Consider the following 22,199-nt stretch of genomic DNA (forward strand, 5'->3'; position numbering starts at 1 on the left):
GACTTTGTTGTTACTCAAGAAGGCAATGTACAATCTACCCCAAACGTCACACGTTTGATAAGAGTTATCTCTTGAACACATGTCCATGCTCATATTTAGTTATAGTCATAGCGCCACCTGCTGGCAACAGGAAGTGACGTTTAACACTGTTCTTGACTCCTAATAACATATAAAAAAATGCCAGTAGGTGCTAAACATCCTACCAACATACTATAGACATGCTAAAACATACTAGCAAACACTTAGCTAAGTGCTAAAGAATGATATTACTGCAATTTAATATGAATTTGCTTTAACTCAGGCATGGAATGTCCAATCTGCCCCAAACTTCACACTTTTGATAAGCGTTCTGTCCTGAACACATGACCATGCTTATATTCAGTTACAGTCATAGCGCCACCTGCTGGCAACAGGAAGTGACATGTTTAACACTGTTATGGACTCCTAATAACATATAAAAAAGTGCCAGCAAGTGTTAAACATGCTAACAACATACTAGAAACATGCTAAAACATGCTAGCAAACTCTTAGCCAAGTGCTAAAGCATGCTATTATTGCAATTAAATAGGAATTTGCTGTAACTCAGGCATGGAATGTCCAATCTGCCCCAAACTTCACACTTTTGATAAGAGTCATGGCCTGAACACATCTACATGAGAATGTTCAATTATAGTAATAGCGCCACCTACTGGCAACATGAAGTGACATGTTTAACACGTTGATGCCGTTCTAGCAACATGTTAAAAATGCCATTGAGTTCTAAACATGCTAGAAACATGTTAAAACATGCTAACAATGCTTAGCTAAGTGCTAAAGCATGCTAATTCAATGAAACATGACTTTGTTGTTACTCAAGAAGGCAATGTCCAATTTGCACCAAACTTCACACGTTTGATAAGAGTTCTGTCCTGAACACACATCCAAGCTCATATTCAGTTATAGTCATAACGCCACCTACTGGCAACAGAAACTGACATGGTTAACACAGTAATGCAGTACTAACCACATAATTATTGTGTACTAAGCATGCTAGAAACACACTAAACATGCTAGCAACACTTAGCTGAGTCATGAAGCATGCTATTATCACCATTATACAAAACATTTTGTAACTGACTTTGACATACTCTTACTATATATACCTCCTTAAATGTACATTTCCCAACCATGCTCTGTCTTCCTAAAGCCACCGAGTGTTGATGGCACGGGTGCGAGGGCCCTTTCATCGCTGCTTGCAGCTTTAATTAGGGCCCGAGCACCGATGGTGTGAGGACCCTCTTGGAATTGCTCTGTTTATTATTATTATTATTAGGGCCCGAGCACCGATGGTGTGAGGACCCTCTTGGAATTGCTCTGTTTATTATTATTATTATTATTATTATTATTCTTCTTCTCCGCATTGAATTGCATTTTTGAGGGCCTAAACATGCTCGAAAACTCACGAAACTTTGCACACGCGTCAGAACTGGCGAAAATTTACATCTGATATAGGTTTCAGAATTGGACGGGGCAAAATGGCTCGATAGCGCCACCTATAAAAGTTCAACGGAGTGCGCCTCCCGCATCGTTCCACGTACGTGCACGAAATTCGGTACATATATGTAATTACCTAATACCTACAAAAAAGTCTCTTGGAGCGTAGCCCTAAACACAACAGGAAGTCAGCCATTTTGAACTTCCTCTCAGATTTTTGTGCAGTTTTTGCCATTTTCAGGCCTCGTACTTTAACGAACTCCTCCTACAGTTTTAATCTGATCATCTTCAAATTTGGTGAGTGTAAACTTCAGGCCTTTGCGACGTTAAATTGCGAAGATCTTGAGTTTTCGTCGAAGTGCGGGTCCTCGGCGGCCTGACAAATTTCGATGTTTCGCCATGAAACAGGAAGTTGCTGTAACTCAGGCATGGAATGTCCAATCTGCCCCAAACTTCACACTTTTGATAAGAGTTCTGTCCTGAACACATGACCATGCTCATATTCAGTTATAGTCATAGCGCCACCTGCTGGCAACAGGAAGTGACATGTTTAACACTGTTATGGACTCCTAATAACATATAAAAAAGTGCCAGCAAGTGCTAAACATGCTAACAACATACTAGAAGCATGCTAAAACATGCTAGCAAACTCTTAGCTAAGTGCTAAAGCATGCTATTATTGCAATTAAATAGGAATTTGCTGTAACTCAGGCATGGAATGTCCAATCTGCCCCAAACTTCACACTTTTGATAAGCGTTCTGTCCTGAACACATCTACATGAGAATATTCAGTTATAGTAATAGCGCCACCTACTGGTAACAGGAAGTGTCATGTTTAACACGTTGATGCCATTCTAGCAACATGTTAAAAATGCCATTGACTTCTAAACATGCTAGAAACATGTTAAAACATGCTAGCAATACTTAGCTAAGTGCTAAAGCATGCTAATTCAATGAAACAGGATGTTGTTGTTACTCAAGAAGGCAATGTCCAATCTGCACCAAACTTCACACGTTTGATAAGAATCATGGCCTGAACACATGTCTATGCTCAAATTTAGTTATAGTAATAGCGCCACCTACTGGCACCAGGAAGTGACATGTTTAACACGTTGATGCCGTTCTAGCAACATGTTAAAAATGCCATTGAGTTCTAAACATGCTAGAAACATGTTAAAACATGCTAGCAATACTTAGCTAAATGCTAAAGCATGCTAATTCAATGAAACAGGACTTTGTTGTTACTCAAGAAGGCAATGTACAATCTACCCCAAACTTCACACGTTTGATAAGAGTTATCTCTTGAACACATGTCCATGCTCATATTTAGTTATAGTCATAGCGCCACCTGCTGGCAACAGGAAGTGACGTTTAACACTGTTCTTGACTCCTAATAACATATAAAAAAATGCCAGTAGGTGCTAAACATCCTACCAACATACTAGAGACATGCTGAAACATACTAGCAAACACTTAGCTAAGTGCTAAAGAATGATATTACTGCAATTAAATATGAATTTGCTGTAACTCAGGCATGGAATGTCCAATCTGCCCCAAACTTCACACTTTTGATAAGCGTTCTGTCCTGAACACATGACCATGCTTATATTCAGTTACAGTCATAGCGCCACCTGCTGGCAACAGGAAGTGACATGTTTAACACTGTTATGGACTCCTAATAACATATAAAAAAGTGCCAGCAAGTGTTAAACATGCTAACAACATACTAGAAACATGCTAAAACATGCTAGCAAACTCTTAGCTAAGTGCTAACGCATGCTATTATTGCAATTAAATAGGAATTTGCTGTAACTCAGGCATGGAATGTCCAATCTGCCCCAAACTTCACACTTTTGATAAGAGTCATGGCCTGAACACATCTACATGAGAATGTTCAGTTATAGTAATAGCGCCACCTACTGGCAACAGGAAGTGACATGTTTAACACGTTGATGCCGTTCTAGCAACATGTTAAAAATGCCATTGAGTTCTAAACATGCTAGAAACATGTTAAAACATGCTAACAATGCTTAGGTACGTGCTAAAGAATGCTAATTCAATGAAACATGACTTTGTTGTTACTCAAGAAGGCAATGTCCAATTTGCACCAAACTTCACACGTTTGATAAGAGTTCTGTCCTGAACACACATCCATGCTCATATTCAGTTATAGTCATAACGCAACCTACTGGCAACAGAAACTGACATGGTTAACACAGTAATGCAGTACTAACCACATAATAATTGTGTACTAAGCATGATAGAAACAGACTAAACATGCTAGCAACACTTAGCTGAGTCATGAAGCATGCTATTATCACCATTATACAAAACATTTTGTAACTGACTTTGACATACTCTTACTATATATACCTCCTTAAATGTACATTTCCCAACCATGCTCTGTCTTCCTAAAGCCACCGAGTGTTGATGGCATGGGTGCGAGGGCCCTTTCATCGCTGCTTGCAGCTTTAATTATTATTATTATTCTTCTTCTCCGCATTGAATTGCATTTTTGAGGGCCTAAACATGCGCGAAAACTCACGAAACTTTGCACACGCGTCAGAACTGGCGAAAATTTACATCTGATATAGGTTTCAGAATTGGACGGGGCAAAACGGCTCGATAGCGCCACCTATAAAAGTTCAACGGAGTGCGCCTCCCGCAACGTTCCACGTACGTGCACGAAATTCGGTACATACATGTAATGACCTAATACCTACAAAAAAGTCTCTTGGAGCATAGCCCTAAACCCAACAGGAAGTCAGCCATTTTGAACTTCCTCCCAGATTTTTGTGCAGTTTTTGACATTTTCAGGCCTCATACTTTAACGAACTCCTCCTACAGTTTTAATCTGATCATCTTCAAATTTGGTGAGTGTAATCTTAAGGCCTTTGCGACGTTAAATTGCGAAGATCTTGAGTTTTCGTCGAAGGGCGGGTCCTCGGCGGCCTGACAAATTTTGATGTTTCGCCATGAAACAGGAAGTTGCTGTAACTCAGGCATGGAATGTCCAATCTGCCCCAAACTTCATACGTTTGATAAGAGTTCTGTCCTGAACACATGACCATGCTCATATTCAGTTATAGTCATAGCGCCACCTGCTGGCAACAGAAAGTGACATGTTTAACACTGTTATGGACTCCTAATAACATATAAAAAAGTGCCAGCAAGTGCTAAACATGCTAACAACATACTAGAAGCATGCTAAAACATGCTAGCAAACTCTTAGCTAAGTGCTAAAGCATGCTATTATTGCAATTAAATAGGAATTTGCTGTAACTCAGGCATGGAATGTCCAATCTGCCCCAAACTTCACACTTTTGATAAGCGTTCTGTCCTGAACATATCTACATGAGAATATTCAGTTATAGTAATAGCGCCACCTACTGGTAACAGGAAGTGTCATGTTTAACACGTTGATGCCATTCTAGCAACATGTTAAAAATGCCATTGACTTCTAAACATGCTAGAAACATGTTAAAACATACTAGCAATACTTAGCTAAGTGCTAAAGCATGCTAATTCAATGAAACAGGATGTTGTTGTTACTCAAGAAGGCAATGTCCAATCTGCGCCAAACTTCACACTTTTAATAAACGTTCTGTCCTGAACACATGACCATGCTCATATTCAGTTATAGTCATAGCGCCACCTGCTGGCAACAGGAAGTGACATGTTTAACACTGTTATGGACTCCTAATAACATATAAAAAAGTGCCAGCAAGTGCTAAACATGCTAACAACATACTAGAAGCATGCTAAAACATGCTAGCAAACTCTTAGCTAAGTGCTAAAGCATGCTATTATTGCAATTAAATAGGAATTTGCTGTAACTCAGGCATGGAATGTCCAATCTGCCCCAAACTTCACACTTTTGATAAGCGTTCTGTCCTGAACATATCTACATGAGAATATTCAGTTATAGTAATAGCGCCACCTGCTGGCAACAGGAAGTGACGTTTAACACTGTTCTTGACTCCTAATAACATATAAAAAAATGCCAGTAGGTGCTAAACATCCTACCAACATACTATAGACATGCTAAAACATACTAGCAAACACTTAGCTAAGTGCTAAAGAATGATATTACTGCAATTAAATATGAATTTGCTGTAACTCAGGCATGGAATGTCCAATCTGCCCCAAACTTCACACTTTTGATAAGCGTTCTGTCCTGAACACATGACCATGCTTATATTCAGTTACAGTCATAGCGCCACCTGCTGGCAACAGGAAGTGACATGTTTAACACTGTTATGGACTCCTAATAACATATAAAAGAGTGCCAGCAAGTGTTAAACATGCTAACAACATACTAGAAACATGCTAAAACATGCTAGCAAACTCTTAGCCAAGTGCTAAAGCATGCTATTATTGCAATTAAATAGGAATTTGCTGTAACTCAGGCATGGAATGTCCAATCTGCCCCAAACTTCACACTTTTGATAAGAGTCATGGCCTGAACACATCTACATGAGAATGTTCAATTATAGTAATAGCGCCACCAACTGGCAACAGGAAGTGACATGTTTAACACGTTGATGCCGTTCTAGCAACATGTTAAAAATGCCATTGAGTTCTAAACATGCTAGAAACATGTTAAAACATGCTAACAATGCTTAGCTAAGTGCTAAAGCATGCTAATTCAATGAAACAGGACTTTGTTGTTACTCAAGAAGGCAATGTACAATCTACCCCAAACTTCACACGTTTGATAAGAGTTCTGTCCTGAACACACATCCATGCTCATATTCAGTTATAGTCATAACGCCACCTACTGGCAACAGAAACTGACATGGTTAACACAGTAATGCAGTACTAACCACATAATTATTGTGTACTAAGCATGCTAGAAACACACTAAACATGCTAGCAACACTTAGCTGAGTCATGAAGCATGCTATTATCACCATTATACAAAACATTTTGTAACTGACTTTGACATACTCTTACTATATATACCTCCTTAAATGTACATTTCCCAACCATGCTCTGTCTTCCTAAAGCCACCGAGTGTTGATGGCACGGGTGCGAGGGCCCTTTCATCGCTGCTTGCAGCTTTAATTATTATTATTATTCTTCTCCGCATTGAATTGCATTTTTGAGGGCCTAAACATGCGCGAAAACTCACGAAACTTTGCACACGCGTCAGAACTGGCGAAAATTTACATCTGATATAGGTTTCAGAATTGGACGGGGCAAAACGGCTCGATAGCGCCACCTATAAAAGTTCAACGGAGTGCGCCTCCCGCAACGTTCCACGTACGTGCACGAAATTCGGTACATACATGTAATGACCTAATACCTACAAAAAAGTCTCTTGGAGCATAGCCCTAAACCCAACAGGAAGTCAGCCATTTTGAACTTCCTCCCAGATTTTTGTGTAGTTTTTGACATTTTCAGGCCTCATACTTTAACGAACTCCTCCTACAGTTTTTATCTGATCATCTTCAAATTTGGTAAGTGTAATCTTAAGGCCTTTGCGACGTTAAATTGCGAAGATCTTGAGTTTTCGTCGAAGGGCGGGTCCTCGGCGGCCTGACAAATTTTGATGTTTCGCCATGAAACAGGAAGTTGTTGTAACTCAGGCATGGAATGTCCAATCCGCCCCAAACTTCACACGTTTGATAAGAGTTCTGTCCTGAACACATGACCATGCTCATATTCAGTTATAGTCATAGCGCCACCTGCTGGCAACAGGAAGTGACATGTTTAACACTGTTATGGACTCCTAATAACATATAAAAAAGTGCCAGCAAGTGCTAAACATGCTAACAACATACTAGAAGCATGCTAAAACATGCTAGCAAACTCTTAGCTAAGTGCTAAAGCATGCTATTATTGCAATTAAATAGGATTTTGCTGTAACTCAGGCATGGAATGTCCAATCTGCCCCAAACTTCACACTTTTGATAAGCGTTCTGTCCTGAACACATCTACATGAGAATATTCAGTTATAGTAATAGCGCCACCTACTGGTAACAGGAAGTGTCATGTTTAACACGTTGATGCCATTCTAGCAACATGTTAAAAATGCCATTGACTTCTAAACATGCTTGAAACATGTTAAAACATGATAGCAATACTTAGCTAAGTGCTAAAGCATGCTAATTCAATGAAACAGGATGTTGTTGTTACTCAAGAAGGCAATGTCCAATCTGCGCCAAACTTCACACTTTTAATAAACGTTCTGTCCTGAACACATGACCATGCTCATATTCAGTTACAGTCATAGTGCCACCTGCTGGCAACAGGAAGTGACATGTTAAACACTGTTGTGGACATATAAAAACATATAAAAAAAAGTGCCAGCAACTGCTAAACATGCTAACAACATACTCGAAACATGCTAAAACATGCTAGCAAACACTTAGCTAAGTGCTAAAGCATGCTATTGCTGCAATTAAATAGGAATTTGCTGTAACACAGGCATGGAATGTCCAATCTGCTCCAAACTTCACACGTTTGATAAGAGTCATGGCCTGAACACATCTACATGAGAATATTCAGTTATAGTAATAGCGCCACCTGCTGTCAACAGGAAGTGACATGTTTAACACTGTTGTGGTCTCCTAATAACATATAAAAAAGAGCCAGCAAGTGCTAAACAGGTTAGCAACATACTAGAAACATGCTAGCAAACACTTAGCTAAGTGCTAAAGCATGCTATTATTGCAATTAAATAGGAATTTGCTGTAACTCAGGCATGGAATGTCCAATCTGCCCCAAACTTCACACTTTTGATAAGAGTCATGGCCTGAACACATCTACATGAGAATGTTTAGTTATAGTAATAGCGCCACCTACTGGCAACATGAAGTGACATGTTTAACACGTTGATGCCGTTCTAGCAACATGTTAAAAATGCCATTGAGTTCTAAACATGCTAGAAACATGTTAAAACATGCTAACAATGCTTAGCTAAGTGCTAAAGAATGCTAATTCAATGAAACATGACTTTGTTGTTACTCAAGAAGGCAATTTCCAATTTGCACCAAACTTCACACGTTTGATAAGAGTTCTGTCCTGAACACACATCCATGCTCATATTCAGTTATAGTCATAACGCCACCTACTGGCAACAGAAACTGACATGGTTAACACAGTAATGCAGTACTAACCACATAATTATTGTGTACTAAGCATGCTAGAAACAGACTAAACATGCTAGCAACACTTAGCTGAGTCATGAAGCATGCTTTTATCACCATTATACAAAACATTTTGTAACTGACTTTGACATACTCTTACTATATATACCTCCTTAAATGTACATTTCCCAACCATGCTCTGTCTTCCTAAAGCCACCGAGTGTTGATGGCACGGGTGCGAGGGCCCTTTCATCGCTGCTTGCAGCTTTAATTGTACATGTTCTACTGTTATGGCAGCTATATAATGATTTACACAACCAAGCAATGGAAAAAGCTTGTCATTTAGACCGTAATTTTGACTTACCCGTCGAGAAGAAAGCAGGCACCTACACCTCTTTCTCCTTCATTAGCTCTTTCCACCTGGGAAAAGCTATCCCGATAAATTAAATTTTAGCTTTTTGGCGACGAGGATTCCTTCTCCCGTGGCTCGGCATAAGTATGATCCTGCATTATAATGTACTGTGCAGTGCAGCCTTTCAAATGTGGCTGGGGGCAGTATCAACACCTCCCATATGGTCTAGCAGTTAGGATTCCTGGTTTTCATCCAGGCTGCCCGGGTTCGACTCCCGGTATGGGAAGACAATTTTTTTACATCGCCAACAAAATTCAAGTTATTCAAGTTCATCAATAATCATTTTTAGTTATGCATAGTCTTGGGGGCCTACACGAACTGCAGAAACAAGCAGAAGATATGTAAAAACTCATAAATGCTGTTTCAGTACTGAATCATTTTCACAAATACAATTATATTGAATTCAGAAAATTTCACTATGGAATATTTACTTTATCATAATTTCAATTTAGTACATCATCATTTAAACTTTTCATCTCATAATTATGACGCATAGTCAATTTTTATTTCAACTTTTTGTTATAATTATTACTTAATTCAGAAGTAAAATTTTTGTCAATTACGCCTTTTTAATGTAACACTATTTTGATGGTCCTTTTGAATGTGCTGTTGAGTAGTGTTGATGATGAAACGTGTTGAGTTAGGCTAGCGCTTTTTGTCCCTCTCTGGTATTATAGTGTTTCAAGATGGCGGAACGACACGGAAGCCTCCTTGGACTTACCCGCCCCATGTAAATAAAGATAAGAAATGTTTCACTTACGAGGATAAGTCAGATCATTGGCAGAGGTCATTTTACACCCATGAGGACATATTTTATGAATACAGACAATGATTTTAGCTATTAAAATACCATTTTTTCACCGAGCGAATCTACACATGAGAGGCCTTCAGAAGTCATAACTTCAGGGGTCAACGGCTTAGGCCCGTTGGTTTAGGTATTTGTAAAAATCAAATACTGTATTACACTTTTCAAAGTTACAATAAAAAGACCTGTTGTGTTCTGACACAAGGTCATTAACTTGTTTTTATAAATGTATTTTGCTCATTTCTACAAATATCAACCTGAAAAATGAAAATCAGAAAAAAAAGAAAAAAAAACTGTTTTAAAATACAACTAAACCATGATAATGTTTAGTTTAGATGTTGATGACTAAGCTTCTGGCATATAGTCCAACCACGCAACAAGAAATCTAATATTGGTGTAATCTTTGAGAGGTCTCACTCACGACACACAACTTTGTAAATAAAATAAAATAAAATATTATGGAAGTCATTGTACTGTAATTTAACCATATTTTGTTGATTAATATTATGGCTTCATGGTGATTTAAAGTTTTTAATTGTTGTTAACTAATACCTTTATCTTTTAACATCCAGCACAAAATGAAAGAGATGTATTATTTAAAAAAAAAAAAAAAAAAAAATGGAATGTTCACAATCACTATGTTGTGTCAAAAACAGTATGCGTGTAAATAGTTGTGCAAAGTTCCACACCCTATGGACTAACTTTAACAAAAATACACATACATAAATATATATAACATACACAAATCATTTCTTAACTAAGCAACTGTCTCTTAAATTATCAGACACTCACCGCACCGATGTTAACATCACCATATATTGTGTTTTCTACCATGATTGCAGTAACTATTGTCCCACCATTCTTCTGGGCAATTGTTAAGTTAAGCTGATTAGGGTTCTGAATTAATGGCTGTCCGAATGATGTAGAAATATTATGCTGGCGTCGTTGTGGAAGGTTGTTAGGCTGTTGAACGTCACCATCTGTTAAAAAATTAGCAATTAAATACACAACCAAAACCATGTAAACATTATAGTAAAGCTTATTGAAGATCGAGAAACATATTGACTACTAACAAAGTAAATTATACATCTTTCCTACGTTTGATATTCTTTTTTCTGTTTTTTTTCACTATGGACTTGATCCTTTTTAATGCTGTTTTCTCTCCATATTTATTCTGTAGTTCCTCTACTGTGTCTTCCAACCTCCCTGTTGTTCTTCTCCAGCTGTGTTAACCAAAGACAAACAGTTAGAAGAATAAAATGTATGTACAATAGCAAAAATAAAGTTGGTCATTAGTTGTTAGGGTTAGATACACCTGCAGACACATTCATACACCCGTTCGCCTGTTTTCATTTAGCATACACCAGAGTTCAAACATTCACTTTTTCAAAGGCCGAAAGATTGCGCGGTCAAAATTTCTCTTTTTAACATAGGAGTTAAAAAATGTACATGAGTCACGACGCATTGCATTATGCACCTGACCTGCCGGCTGATGAAGTATTTATTACATCAAGAAAAATGGATGAATACATTTATTAGATTTATTTAATAATATTGCCAGTTCCATATTATCTTTATTAAAAAATAAGACAATAAATGATTTATTTTTTTTAATTTGACTGCATTCTTTACTTTTTGATTTATGAATTATAACAGACTGATGGGAAAAACATTATTTTGCTGTTCCTTTTTTTTAAATTTGTTTTATTATTCAACTATAACTTTCTTTTTGTTAGTTTTTATTAGTTGTAATTTTATATAAACATTTAACTTTTAAAATAAAGGTTTTACAACAACATCACCATCTTCTGTTATATTTGGGCCTCCATGCTCATCTACTGTACAGTAAATGATATTGGTGAAGGGGGCCCGCATGAATATATTTTTTAGGGGGCCCCCGAATTCTCTAGCTACCTGTCCACATCTCATCGTAAGCGCATAATATCACCTGCTCAAGTACGTCTTGACGAGTTTCTTCTGTATTAAACAGCGAATCTTCTCAGTCAGATCGTCGCAAGATCTCAGGAATCCTCTCACACTGCTCGTGTTCACGCGCTCCATCGCTAACGATTCAAACTTCCATAAAGCGCGCCAAAACAGCAGCGCGGAGATGTGACGTCACCTGTCGAGCGGGCGCTCGTAAAAAGCACATCTTTGCATTTCTTCTGAAACCACAATTTTTAACATCACTAGCGCAACACTTATCGTATTGCCGGGTGTGATTGTAATGTTTTGTATGGCGTTTTCTTTACACTCTCCCCGGATATCTGTTTCCTACAGTTAGCTGTAATGTTAGTGAACTCTAGGTCTTCTCTTTGTTCATATACGACAGTATTCGCATGAATTGGCTTGATTTGATAAAATTATGTTTTAAACCATCATCTTCACTTGAGACATTTACATTATATTATATACCGTCCTATATACCGTTATACCGTCCTAGTTTTTAAATAGCGCTAAAATGTATATTTTAACCCTTTATGCGGATATGCCGCACAAGGTTCTCTGTTCTCTGGTTCTATGTTTTAAAAATAAAGACAAGGATGCCTCTTTCTATAAGCGACCCTCAAAATCTGTGCATACAACAAAACACGTGTAGGTGTACGATGATTTATCAGAAAATTACTTTTGTTTGAAGAAAAACTTAAATCAGCTGGTGCTTGATAACTATTGAAGTTATATTGAAGTTATGAATTCGGTAATGATGCGATATTTATCACGTTTTAATTTTAACTCAATACTCTAAAGGTCTATGAACTTTAACATCTTGTTGGTCAAATTAACTTAAAGCCTGCGCAAAATTATTCTTAAAGCACATTAACTTAAAGCATGCGCATCCTAGCTACTTTCTAAATGTTTGTTACAGAACTTATGGTGAACAATTCAACCGTGCATATGTTTAATCAGATTTTGTTACTGGATCGAGTGAAAATAATAAACTTCTCCTTTGTTTTCATTATTTATTAAGTTAAATGTAAAAACTGTTGTTACTTGGATGATGAATATCTTCGTTTTATGATAGGAAAGTACGGACAGCGCCTTTGACCAATCCTCTACATATGGGGCACTTGCGCAGAGAAGGCGCACATTCTTTGCACACAACTAGGTGACCACAGGGGATGAAGACAATGTTCACTTCCTTATCCATGCAAACTTTGCATGTGCGCTCCTCTTGAAGTCTTCTTAACTGTTCCTCCATAGACAAGTCTGAAAGGTCTTGACTCGGGAATGCTGCTTCATTTGTCTGGGTCACCAGGCCACACTCAAATTCCATCTCTAAAGCAGACTTCACCACAGGATTGTTCTCTTGTTCTCTCACAAATTCTCTTGAGTCGCTGTCTCCATTAGTCAATAGCTGTTCAAATAGTCTTGGAAATCTTGCTTGAATTTAATGAACAAACTCTTGGCCCTTTTCTTGCAACAGGTATTCACATCTTGGAAACCACTTGGCACGTTCTACCCATGGATCATCACCAGACTCCCAACATCTGAGTCCACCATCGCAACAAAAGCACTTCACGTCATCATTACGACCAACATAGTAAAAACCAGCCATAGCCAATTGGTCTGGTCGTACAGTTATTCTTGAGGGCCAGTAGACAAATGTGAGCGACCTTTCTTCACACTGTTGCATTGCCGATCCATTGGAAAGGCTAGATAAAGGTACATTATCTGCACGGTCACCTCGAACGAAGCGGCAGTTGGGGTAATGCCTCTGGTGTTCTGATACTGCACGATCTCCCGGTTCCCAGTTGCTAAGCTGGCCTCCACAACTGAAGCAAGCCACTCTGTCACCCTGGCCAAGGTAGTAGAAACCAGCTTTGGCAAGCTCGACCGGAGCTACTGGTGCAAGAGTCCAATTCTGAAAGGTGTCAAGGCGTTCCTGTTCCCGACGCATGCCAAGATTGTGACAAGCCGGAGGGCGCTGGTGAGACATATCCTCAACTCCACGGGAGGAAATGGGGCTGGAGAGGGTCAGTTTGCTGAATGCCATGTTTAAGTAACCCACCCAATCCTCCATTTGGCCTGAAACGGATGCCGTGGTGGTTGATGTTACGGGCGTCACAGGGGCGGAAAGAGGATGGCTACGTTGCGAAGCGGGGGAAAAGGCACTTTTGATGAAGGCTCTGGATGAAGACATAAAAATGTGACCACTCAAGCCCTTCTCTCTGTCGGACATCCCATGACTAGTGTCTAGTCGTCCTCTCACATAATCTTATTAAACTTATTAAATACCCTCTATGATCCAGGACCCGATGCCAAGAACAAAATCGAATTTTGTTCAACACCACAAAATGTCCTTTTTTCTGTTCTGTACACAGCGGGCAAATTAGTTGTATCATTTGAAAAATCACCACACAATTTCAGGTATTGTAAGAACTGATTTTCCTGCTAAAACAAAACGCACCCTGCAATAACGCCATAAAATGCCCCCTGACAGCAGATAGCAAAGACAGAGCACAGAACCTTGTCCTGCCCAAACGTATCTCCTTGTCCCTTTGTTTGACTTCAACTCATCCCCCCTCTCCCTCCTCTTCTCCCTCCTCAAGGCACTGAAAGTTCATTAAGAATGTCTATTTAACACATATGGTGTTTCTTGTGAATGTGTTGTTTTTCCTTTACATGTTTGATGTCATTTTAAAGGGCACAGTGCGACTGGTAAAATGGTCTTAATTTCATTGCAGTCATTGGTTTAATGAGAAAGATTGAGAACTTAGGATAATCTTGTATCTCTCTGGCTGATATCTCTTTACGATATCTCAAGAAACCAGGTGCTACCCCCCTGGGGTACATGGATTGGCCCAACCAACTCTAAACAACATTTGTATAACCCCCTTCTGTTCTGGTCTGGTATTTAAGGCGAGGGAATAGAACACACTTTGGGAATCTTTTACCGGGATCATCCCCCACACAGTAATGCATGGCAGTATTTTCCTGTTGGAAAATCCTGACACATTACTGTGTGTCTTTGTCAGGAGAACATTGCTTACTTTTAGATTCATCTTTGAGTAAATGTATATTTGAATTGGCTTTTAATAAATTACTTCTGTAATTGGCATAATACATTTTTACCTGACAAATAAATGTTACATCTTGATTTATTCTGAAGTATTCTGAAATCATTATTTTAATATATTTAAGGAGGCTGGTGCTACCGCAAACTTAGTTAAGGTAGGTCAAACTACAGGCACATGAATGAACGGAGCAGTAGGCACGTCATCTTGGAGACCTGTTGATTTCTGTCTATCACTGGTTTAGCAAGTTGTATGGAAATGGCTAAAATAAACTACACTCTCTAGTCCGTAAGCAGTAGGCGACTGACTTTAGGGGTATATTAGCAAACCCTACATCCTCTGACTCAAATCAGAATTAACAAGTTTGTGTCCGTGAGAAACACGAATTGGCCGACGTGATCTCTGTGCGGCATTCGGGTCCATAACGTATTAATAACTGAAAGTATGGGATAATCAGGATAATCAAAGATCTAAATTAATTCATAATCGATGTTTATGATTAATTTCTAATCAGAAATACGATCTAAATTTGATTATCATTTGAAATTGGAGTCAGATCAAACGTAGAGCTAAAGTAATACTAAAACTAAGTTCCAATAGATTAAGTGAACTTCACTGGAGCGCTGAAAAGACATACACGCTTTAAACCTTCGCCAGGCCGTTGGATTCCGTCGTTGGGCCAATGGGTGGTCCTTACAGTATTCACATCTTGGAAATGGTTGCCGCTTCGGGAACCAATTACAGTAATTACAGTAATTAAATTAAATTCTAATTACAGTAATTAAAATGCAGAAAACAAATATTTAAATATTTAATCTTTTAAATCATGTATACTATTTTTATGAGCTCAGACATTTTTTTTTTTTAACCAGAATTTTTTTTATTTCAACATTATACTTTCATACATTGAAGTAGTGAAGAAAATGATAGACCGGCATTACGTACATAAAGTAAAACAACATTTACAGATGGTTCTAACCAGAATAGAAAATATCTGCAGGTGATCATGTCTTTCTCTAGGCTATAGTTGACCAGAATTTCAACTATTTCACCAACGTCTGTTTTTGCATTTTTTGACACCAGTGACACACAGAGATCCGTTACAAATGTCCATATAGCGAGTATCTTTGTGACTCCGAATTCGTCACTACATGCACTCAACACATCCAGAACTTTTCTGAGGATCACGCCGATCGGCTCTTTGCCGTTAAAAAACATGGGCGTTACATCGGTCCATGACTTTATCAAGCCTCTTACGACATCCATTTCATTTTTGAGATTTGTCACACGTTTGCTATCCTGCGCACAATCGTTTTTCATACCACACGCAGCGTCGATAATCCTGTGCATCAAGCCAACCATCTGGCCTCTAAAATTATCTTTAAACATACTGTCTAGCATGTCTCTTAAACGACAGTCTTTGCCCGTGGCGCACTCACATGCCGGATGATACTTGTGCCCCACATTGCCAGAACTGGACGGGGAGTCGCTCTCCATCAGGTTTTGCGTCGCCATTTTTTCAACTTTTCAACTTTTTTCAAATTTTCCTGGAATGTTCCTGGAATCTCCTGAGTCCTTGCGGCACAATTATCCAAGCCTTGTGTTTTTGGGTCGGAAGTTTGCGTCAGGTTCAGGCAAACAGGACTTTCAACTTTTGTTGCAGTAGCCAGGGCCGGCCCGCGGCATAGGCGGAATAGGCAAATGCTAGGGGCGCCACTCATCCATAGGGGCGCCAGAATGAGTGAACGAGTGGATTTTTTTTTTTATTTTTTTTTTTTTTATATATATAATACTATTTTAAAACCACTAATTCGAAATACTACCAAATAAAGCAAAAAAAGTCCGGCTCTTCAATATTCCCCCGCCCAGCGAGTGCTTGAAGTGCGTCAGAAACAGAGCGCGCGCGATCAGTTGTTGGTAATTTGTTGTGTAGCGTGCCCGCCTCATCCAATGTAGACAGCACTGCTTTTGTTAACACACAGCTCGTAGAAACGGGCCTGGCAGCTCGCGCTAGTCCTAGACACGGTGAAAGTTTCCTGATTGTGACGGATGGCCGAATTTACATGACACATTATAAATGAGCATATAGTCTGCGATAGATACAGTGCCAAAAAGAAGAGAAGAGGATAAAAGGGGATAAAGACAGAGGTAAAGTGATGTATTGTATGAACAATTTATTGCATTGGAGTAAGATACTATAATTTCATGGCAGTTATTTTTTACCTTAAACTTAATGTTAGCAGTTGTTCTGAGTTCTCCAGAGAGGCCCCAGACTGTGTGATTTTGTAACAATCATGTCAGTTTTAAGACGCATTTTTTATTATCACTTTTTTTTATTAATGTTTACAGTTGTGCAGTTTTGTGGGGGATAAATACAGGCCAAAAGTTTGGAAACATTACTAGTTTTAATGTTTTTGAAAGAAGTTTCTTCTGCTCATCAAGCCTGCATTTATTTGATCAAAAATACAGAAAAAAATAATAATATTGTAATATTACAATTTAAATAATTGGTTTTCAATTTATTATACTTTAAATTATCATTTATTTCTGTGATGCAAAGCTGAATTTTCAGCATCATTACTCCAGTCTATCCTTTAGAAATCATTCTAATATGATGATTCATTATGAGTGTTGGAAACAGTTCTGCTGCCTAATATATTTGATGAATAAAATGTTAAAAAGAACTGCATTTATAAAAAAATAAAAAAATCTAATTATATAAATCTTCTTTACGATCACTTTTTATTAATTTAACACATCCTTGCTGAATAAAAGTATTGATTTATTTCAAAAAAAGAAAGAAAAAAATTACTGACCCCAAATTACTGACCAGTAGTGTATATTGTTGTTACAAAAGATTTCTATTTTTAAAACAGTTTCTTCTTTTTCTTTTTTTTTTATTCATCAAAGTATCGTAAAAAGTATCACAGGTTATGGAAAAATATTAAGCAGCAGAACTGTTTCCACTTTGATTATGAATCATCATATTAGAATGATTTCTAAAGGATGGAGTAATGATCCTGAAAATTCAGCTTTGCATCACAGAAATAAATAAGAATTTAAAGTATAATAAATTGAAAACCAATTATTTTAAATTGTAATAACATATCACAATATTATTATTTTTTCTGTATTTTTGATCAAATAAATGCAGGCTTGATGAGCAGAAGAAACTTCTTTCAAAAACTTTAATAATAGTAATGTTTCCAAACTTTTGACCTGTACTGTATATGGCATTTTTAAAATTGATTTTCCAAAATTAGTAATGATATTTATTTACAGGTTTATTCAAAATAGCAAAGTTCACATTAAATCTGTATTGTAAAACGTGCTATATAAGATAATGGGGACTTGACTTGAATGTTAGATGTAATGCTCTTGGTATTTCTGTTTAGGCTGTAATGTGTGTGTGTGTGTGTGTGTGTGTGTGTGTGTCTATATATATATATATATATATATATATATATATATATATATTATATGCTAAATAATCATGAACACAATGACGGGGTAAAATGGGCTGTGATGCATGGGGCACCAGGTAAAATCTTGCCTAGGGCAGCAAATTGGTCAGGGCCGGCCCTGGCAGTAGCACAGCAGTCCGCGGCTAGTAGAGCTAGAGTAGAGCTAGAGCGTGCGATGTCCTGAAATATTTATCAGGACAACAGCTCAGCCCACCCTGTTGTGTAGGATGCACGGGGGCTGTCATCAGGAAAGCCGTAAATAACTATAGCCGCGTTTCCACCGCAGGAACTTTCCCCAGGAACTAGGAACTTTGGGCTGGTACTCGATGTGTTTACACCGCAGGAACCAGGGTCTAAATGAAGTTCCGGGTAAATATTTCCCCCTCCGATAGTCCCTGCTCACGAGGTAGTACTTTTTCAAAGTTCAGGTACTTTCAGGGGTGGGACTTGTGCGCTGCACAAGCTGATTGGTTGTGTTCACGCCGCATTTTGGTTGGATGACTCCACGCAGCATTTTCTTTATTTTTAACCTCCCTTTTAAAAAGTGGCTTCATGCAGTAAAGTTGTCTGTCTGCAAATATGGAATTTAATAAAAAAAACTGGGGGACTGGCGACGAGTTTCAGGCTTTATTATTTGGGTATTTGTGGAAGAGGAAACTTTCTGCGCGTTCGTCACAGCCATCTCACGGCCAATGTCCGCAATAGCTGATAACATACAATTTTATATCTAACGTTAGCATTACGAGCTCTGAACACGCTTTATCAGTGCTCGTCTCTTTTCTGCCACAGCTTTTAATATTAAGTCATTATGTTTACACATTGTCATCTATTGCAAGGCAAACCATGTTACAAATTTACTATAACAGGATTGAAATAGTGCTTTGAGGTTGGTAACAAACAACTATTTACAAGACTGTCACTATTTATGATTGATAGACGGGATTCAGGCTTTTTTTAAGCGTATTTGCGCGAAAGGAAATTTTTGCGCGTTCGTCCCAGTCATCTCACAACATACCTTGTCTAATTTTATACGCATACGAGCTTTCTGAACACGCTTTAGTATCAGTGCTCGTCTATTTTGTTATGTTAATTACCTCGTTAGTAAACCAATAACTACAGCACAGTTTGAATCTCCTCCATACTTATAAATGTGGCGCTCAAAACTGATTACTGTCCGTCGCAGACTGGGAGGAGCAGTTGCGCGCAGTTTACCTTCCCGGTACTTTAGACCGCGGTGTAAACGCAGAAAGCAACCGGTCTGGGGCAAAAAAGGTTCCTGGGAAAAAAGTTCCTGGGACAAATTGTTCTGGGTAATTTCGGTGGAAAAGCGGCTTATGTAAATTAAAGCCACATTGCATCAGAAGAAGCGTCATGGAAAAGTTATGCATATGCCACCAGAGAGAAGTTTATTATTTTCACTCGATCCAGTAACAAAATCTGATTAAACATATGCACGGTTGAATTGTTCACCATAAGTTCTGTAACAAACATTTAGAAAGTAGCTAGGATGCGCATGCTTTAAGTTAATGTGCTTTAAGAATAATTTTGCGCAGGCTTTAAGTTAATTTGACCAACAAGATGTTAAAGTTCATAGACCTTTAGAGTATTGAGTTAAAATTAAAACGTGATAAATATCGCATCATTACCGAATTCATAACTTCAATATAACTTCAATAGTTATCAAGCACCAGCTGATTTAAGTTTTTCTTCAAACAAAAGTAATTTTCTGATAAATCATCGTACACCTACACGTGTTTTGTTGTATGCACAGATTTTGAGGGTCGCTTATATAAAGAGGCATCCTTGTCTTTATTTTTAAAACATAGAACCAGAGAACAGAGAACCTTGTGCGGCATATCCGCATAAAGGGTTAAAATATACATTTTAGCGCTATTTAAAAACTAGGACGGTATAACGGTATATAGGACGGTATATAATATAATGTAAATGTCTCAAGTGAAGATGATGGTTTAAAACATAATTTTATCAAATCAAGCCAATTCATGCAAATACTGTCGTATATGAACAAAGAGAAGACCTAGAGTTCACTAACATTACAGCTAACTGTAGGAAACAGATATCCGGGGAGAGTGTAAAGAAAACGCCATACAAAACATTACAATCACACCCGGCAATACGATAAGTGTTGCGCTAGTGATGTTAAAAATTGTGGTTTCAGAAGAAATGCAAAGATGTGCTTTTTACGAGCGCCCGCTCGACAGGTGACGTCACATCTCCGCGCTGCTGTTTTGGCGCGCTTTATGGAAGTTTGAATCGTTAGCGATGGAGCGTGTGAACACGAGCAGTGTGAGAGGATTCCTGAGATCTTGCGACGATCTGACTGAGAAGATTCGCTGTTTAATACAGAAGAAACTCGTCAAGACGTACTTGAGCAGGTGATATTATGCGCTTACGATGAGATGTGGACAGGTAGCTAGAGAATTCGGGGGCCCCCTAAAAAATATATTCATGCGGGCCCCCTTCACCAATATCATTTACTGTACAGTAGATGAGCATGGAGGCCCAAATATAACAGAAGATGGTGATGTTGTTGTAAAACCTTTATTTTAAAAGTTAAATGTTTATATAAAATTACAACTAATAAAAACTAACAAAAAGAAAGAAATAGTTGAATAATAAAACAAATTTAAAAAAAAGGAACAGCAAAATAATGTTTTTCCCATCAGTCTGTTATAATTCATAAATCAAAAAGTAAAGAATGCAGTCAAATTAAAAAAATTAAATCATTTATTGTCTTATTTTTTAATAAAGATAATATGGAACTGGCAATATTATTAAATAAATCTAATAAATGTATTCATTCATTTTTCTTGATGTAATAAATACTTCATCAGCCGGCAGGTCAGGTGCATAATGCAATGCGTCGTGACTCATGTACATTTTTTAACTCCTATGTTAAAAAGAGAAATTTTGACCGCGCAATCTTTCGGCCTTTGAAAAAGTGAATGTTTGAACTCTGGTGTATGCTAAATGAAAACAGGCGAACGGGTGTATGAATGTGTCTGCAGGTGTATCTAACCCTAACAACTAATGACCAACTTTATTTTTGCTATTGTACATACATTTTATTCTTCTAACTGTTTGTCTTTGGTTAACACAGCTGGAGAAGAACAACAGGGAGGTTGGAAGACACAGTAGAGGAACTACAGAATAAATATGGAGAGAAAACAGCATTAAAAAGGATCAAGTCCATAGTGAAAAAAATCAGAAAAAAGAATATCAAACGTAGGAAAGATGTATAATTTACTTTGTTAGTAGTCAATATGTTTCTCGATCTTCAATAAGCTTTACTATAATGTTTACATGGTTTTGGTTGTGTATTTAATTGCTAATTTTTTAACAGATGGTGACGTTCAACAGCCTAACAACCTTCCACAACGACGCCAGCATAATATTTCTACATCATTCGGACAGCCATTAATTCAGAACCCTAATCAGCTTAACTTAACAATTGCCCAGAAGAATGGTGGGACAATAGTTACTGCAATCATGGTAGAAAACACAATATATGGTGATGTTAACATCGGTGCGGTGAGTGTCTGATAATTTAAGAGACAGTTGCTTAGTTAAGAAATGATTTGTGTATGTTATATATATTTATGTATGTGTATTTTTGTTAAAGTTAGTCCATAGGGTGTGGAACTTTGCACAACTATTTACACGCATACTGTTTTTGACACAACATAGTGATTGTGAACATTCCATTTTTTTTTTTTTTTTTTTTTTTTTTAAATAATACATCTCTTTCATTTTGTGCTGGATGTTAAAAGATAAAGGTATTAGTTAACAACAATTAAAAACTTTAAATCAACATGAAGCCATAATATTAATCAACAAAATATGGTTAAATTACAGTACAATGACTTCCATAATATTTTATTTTATTTTATTTACAAAGTTGTGTGTCGTGAGTGA

At 37.7% G+C, this 22,199-nt stretch overlaps 1 pseudogene across 1 annotated transcript; it reads right to left on the reverse strand.

Moving 5' to 3' along the window:
- Positions 1-12,797: 12,797 nt before the first annotated feature.
- On the reverse strand, positions 12,798-16,314 carry LOC308681026 (putative inhibitor of apoptosis; annotated as a pseudogene). The gene is made up of 2 exons: positions 16,122-16,314; positions 12,798-13,911 (listed from the first exon to the last, which is right to left on the reverse strand). The product of its transcript is annotated as a putative inhibitor of apoptosis (transcript).
- Between the last annotated feature and the right edge of the window lie 5,885 nt (positions 16,315-22,199).

The sequence above is a fragment of the Scardinius erythrophthalmus genome (genome assembly GCF_964197995.2).
Source record: "Scardinius erythrophthalmus genome assembly, chromosome: 20".
In the NCBI taxonomy this organism is placed as follows: domain Eukaryota; kingdom Metazoa; phylum Chordata; class Actinopteri; order Cypriniformes; family Leuciscidae; genus Scardinius; species Scardinius erythrophthalmus.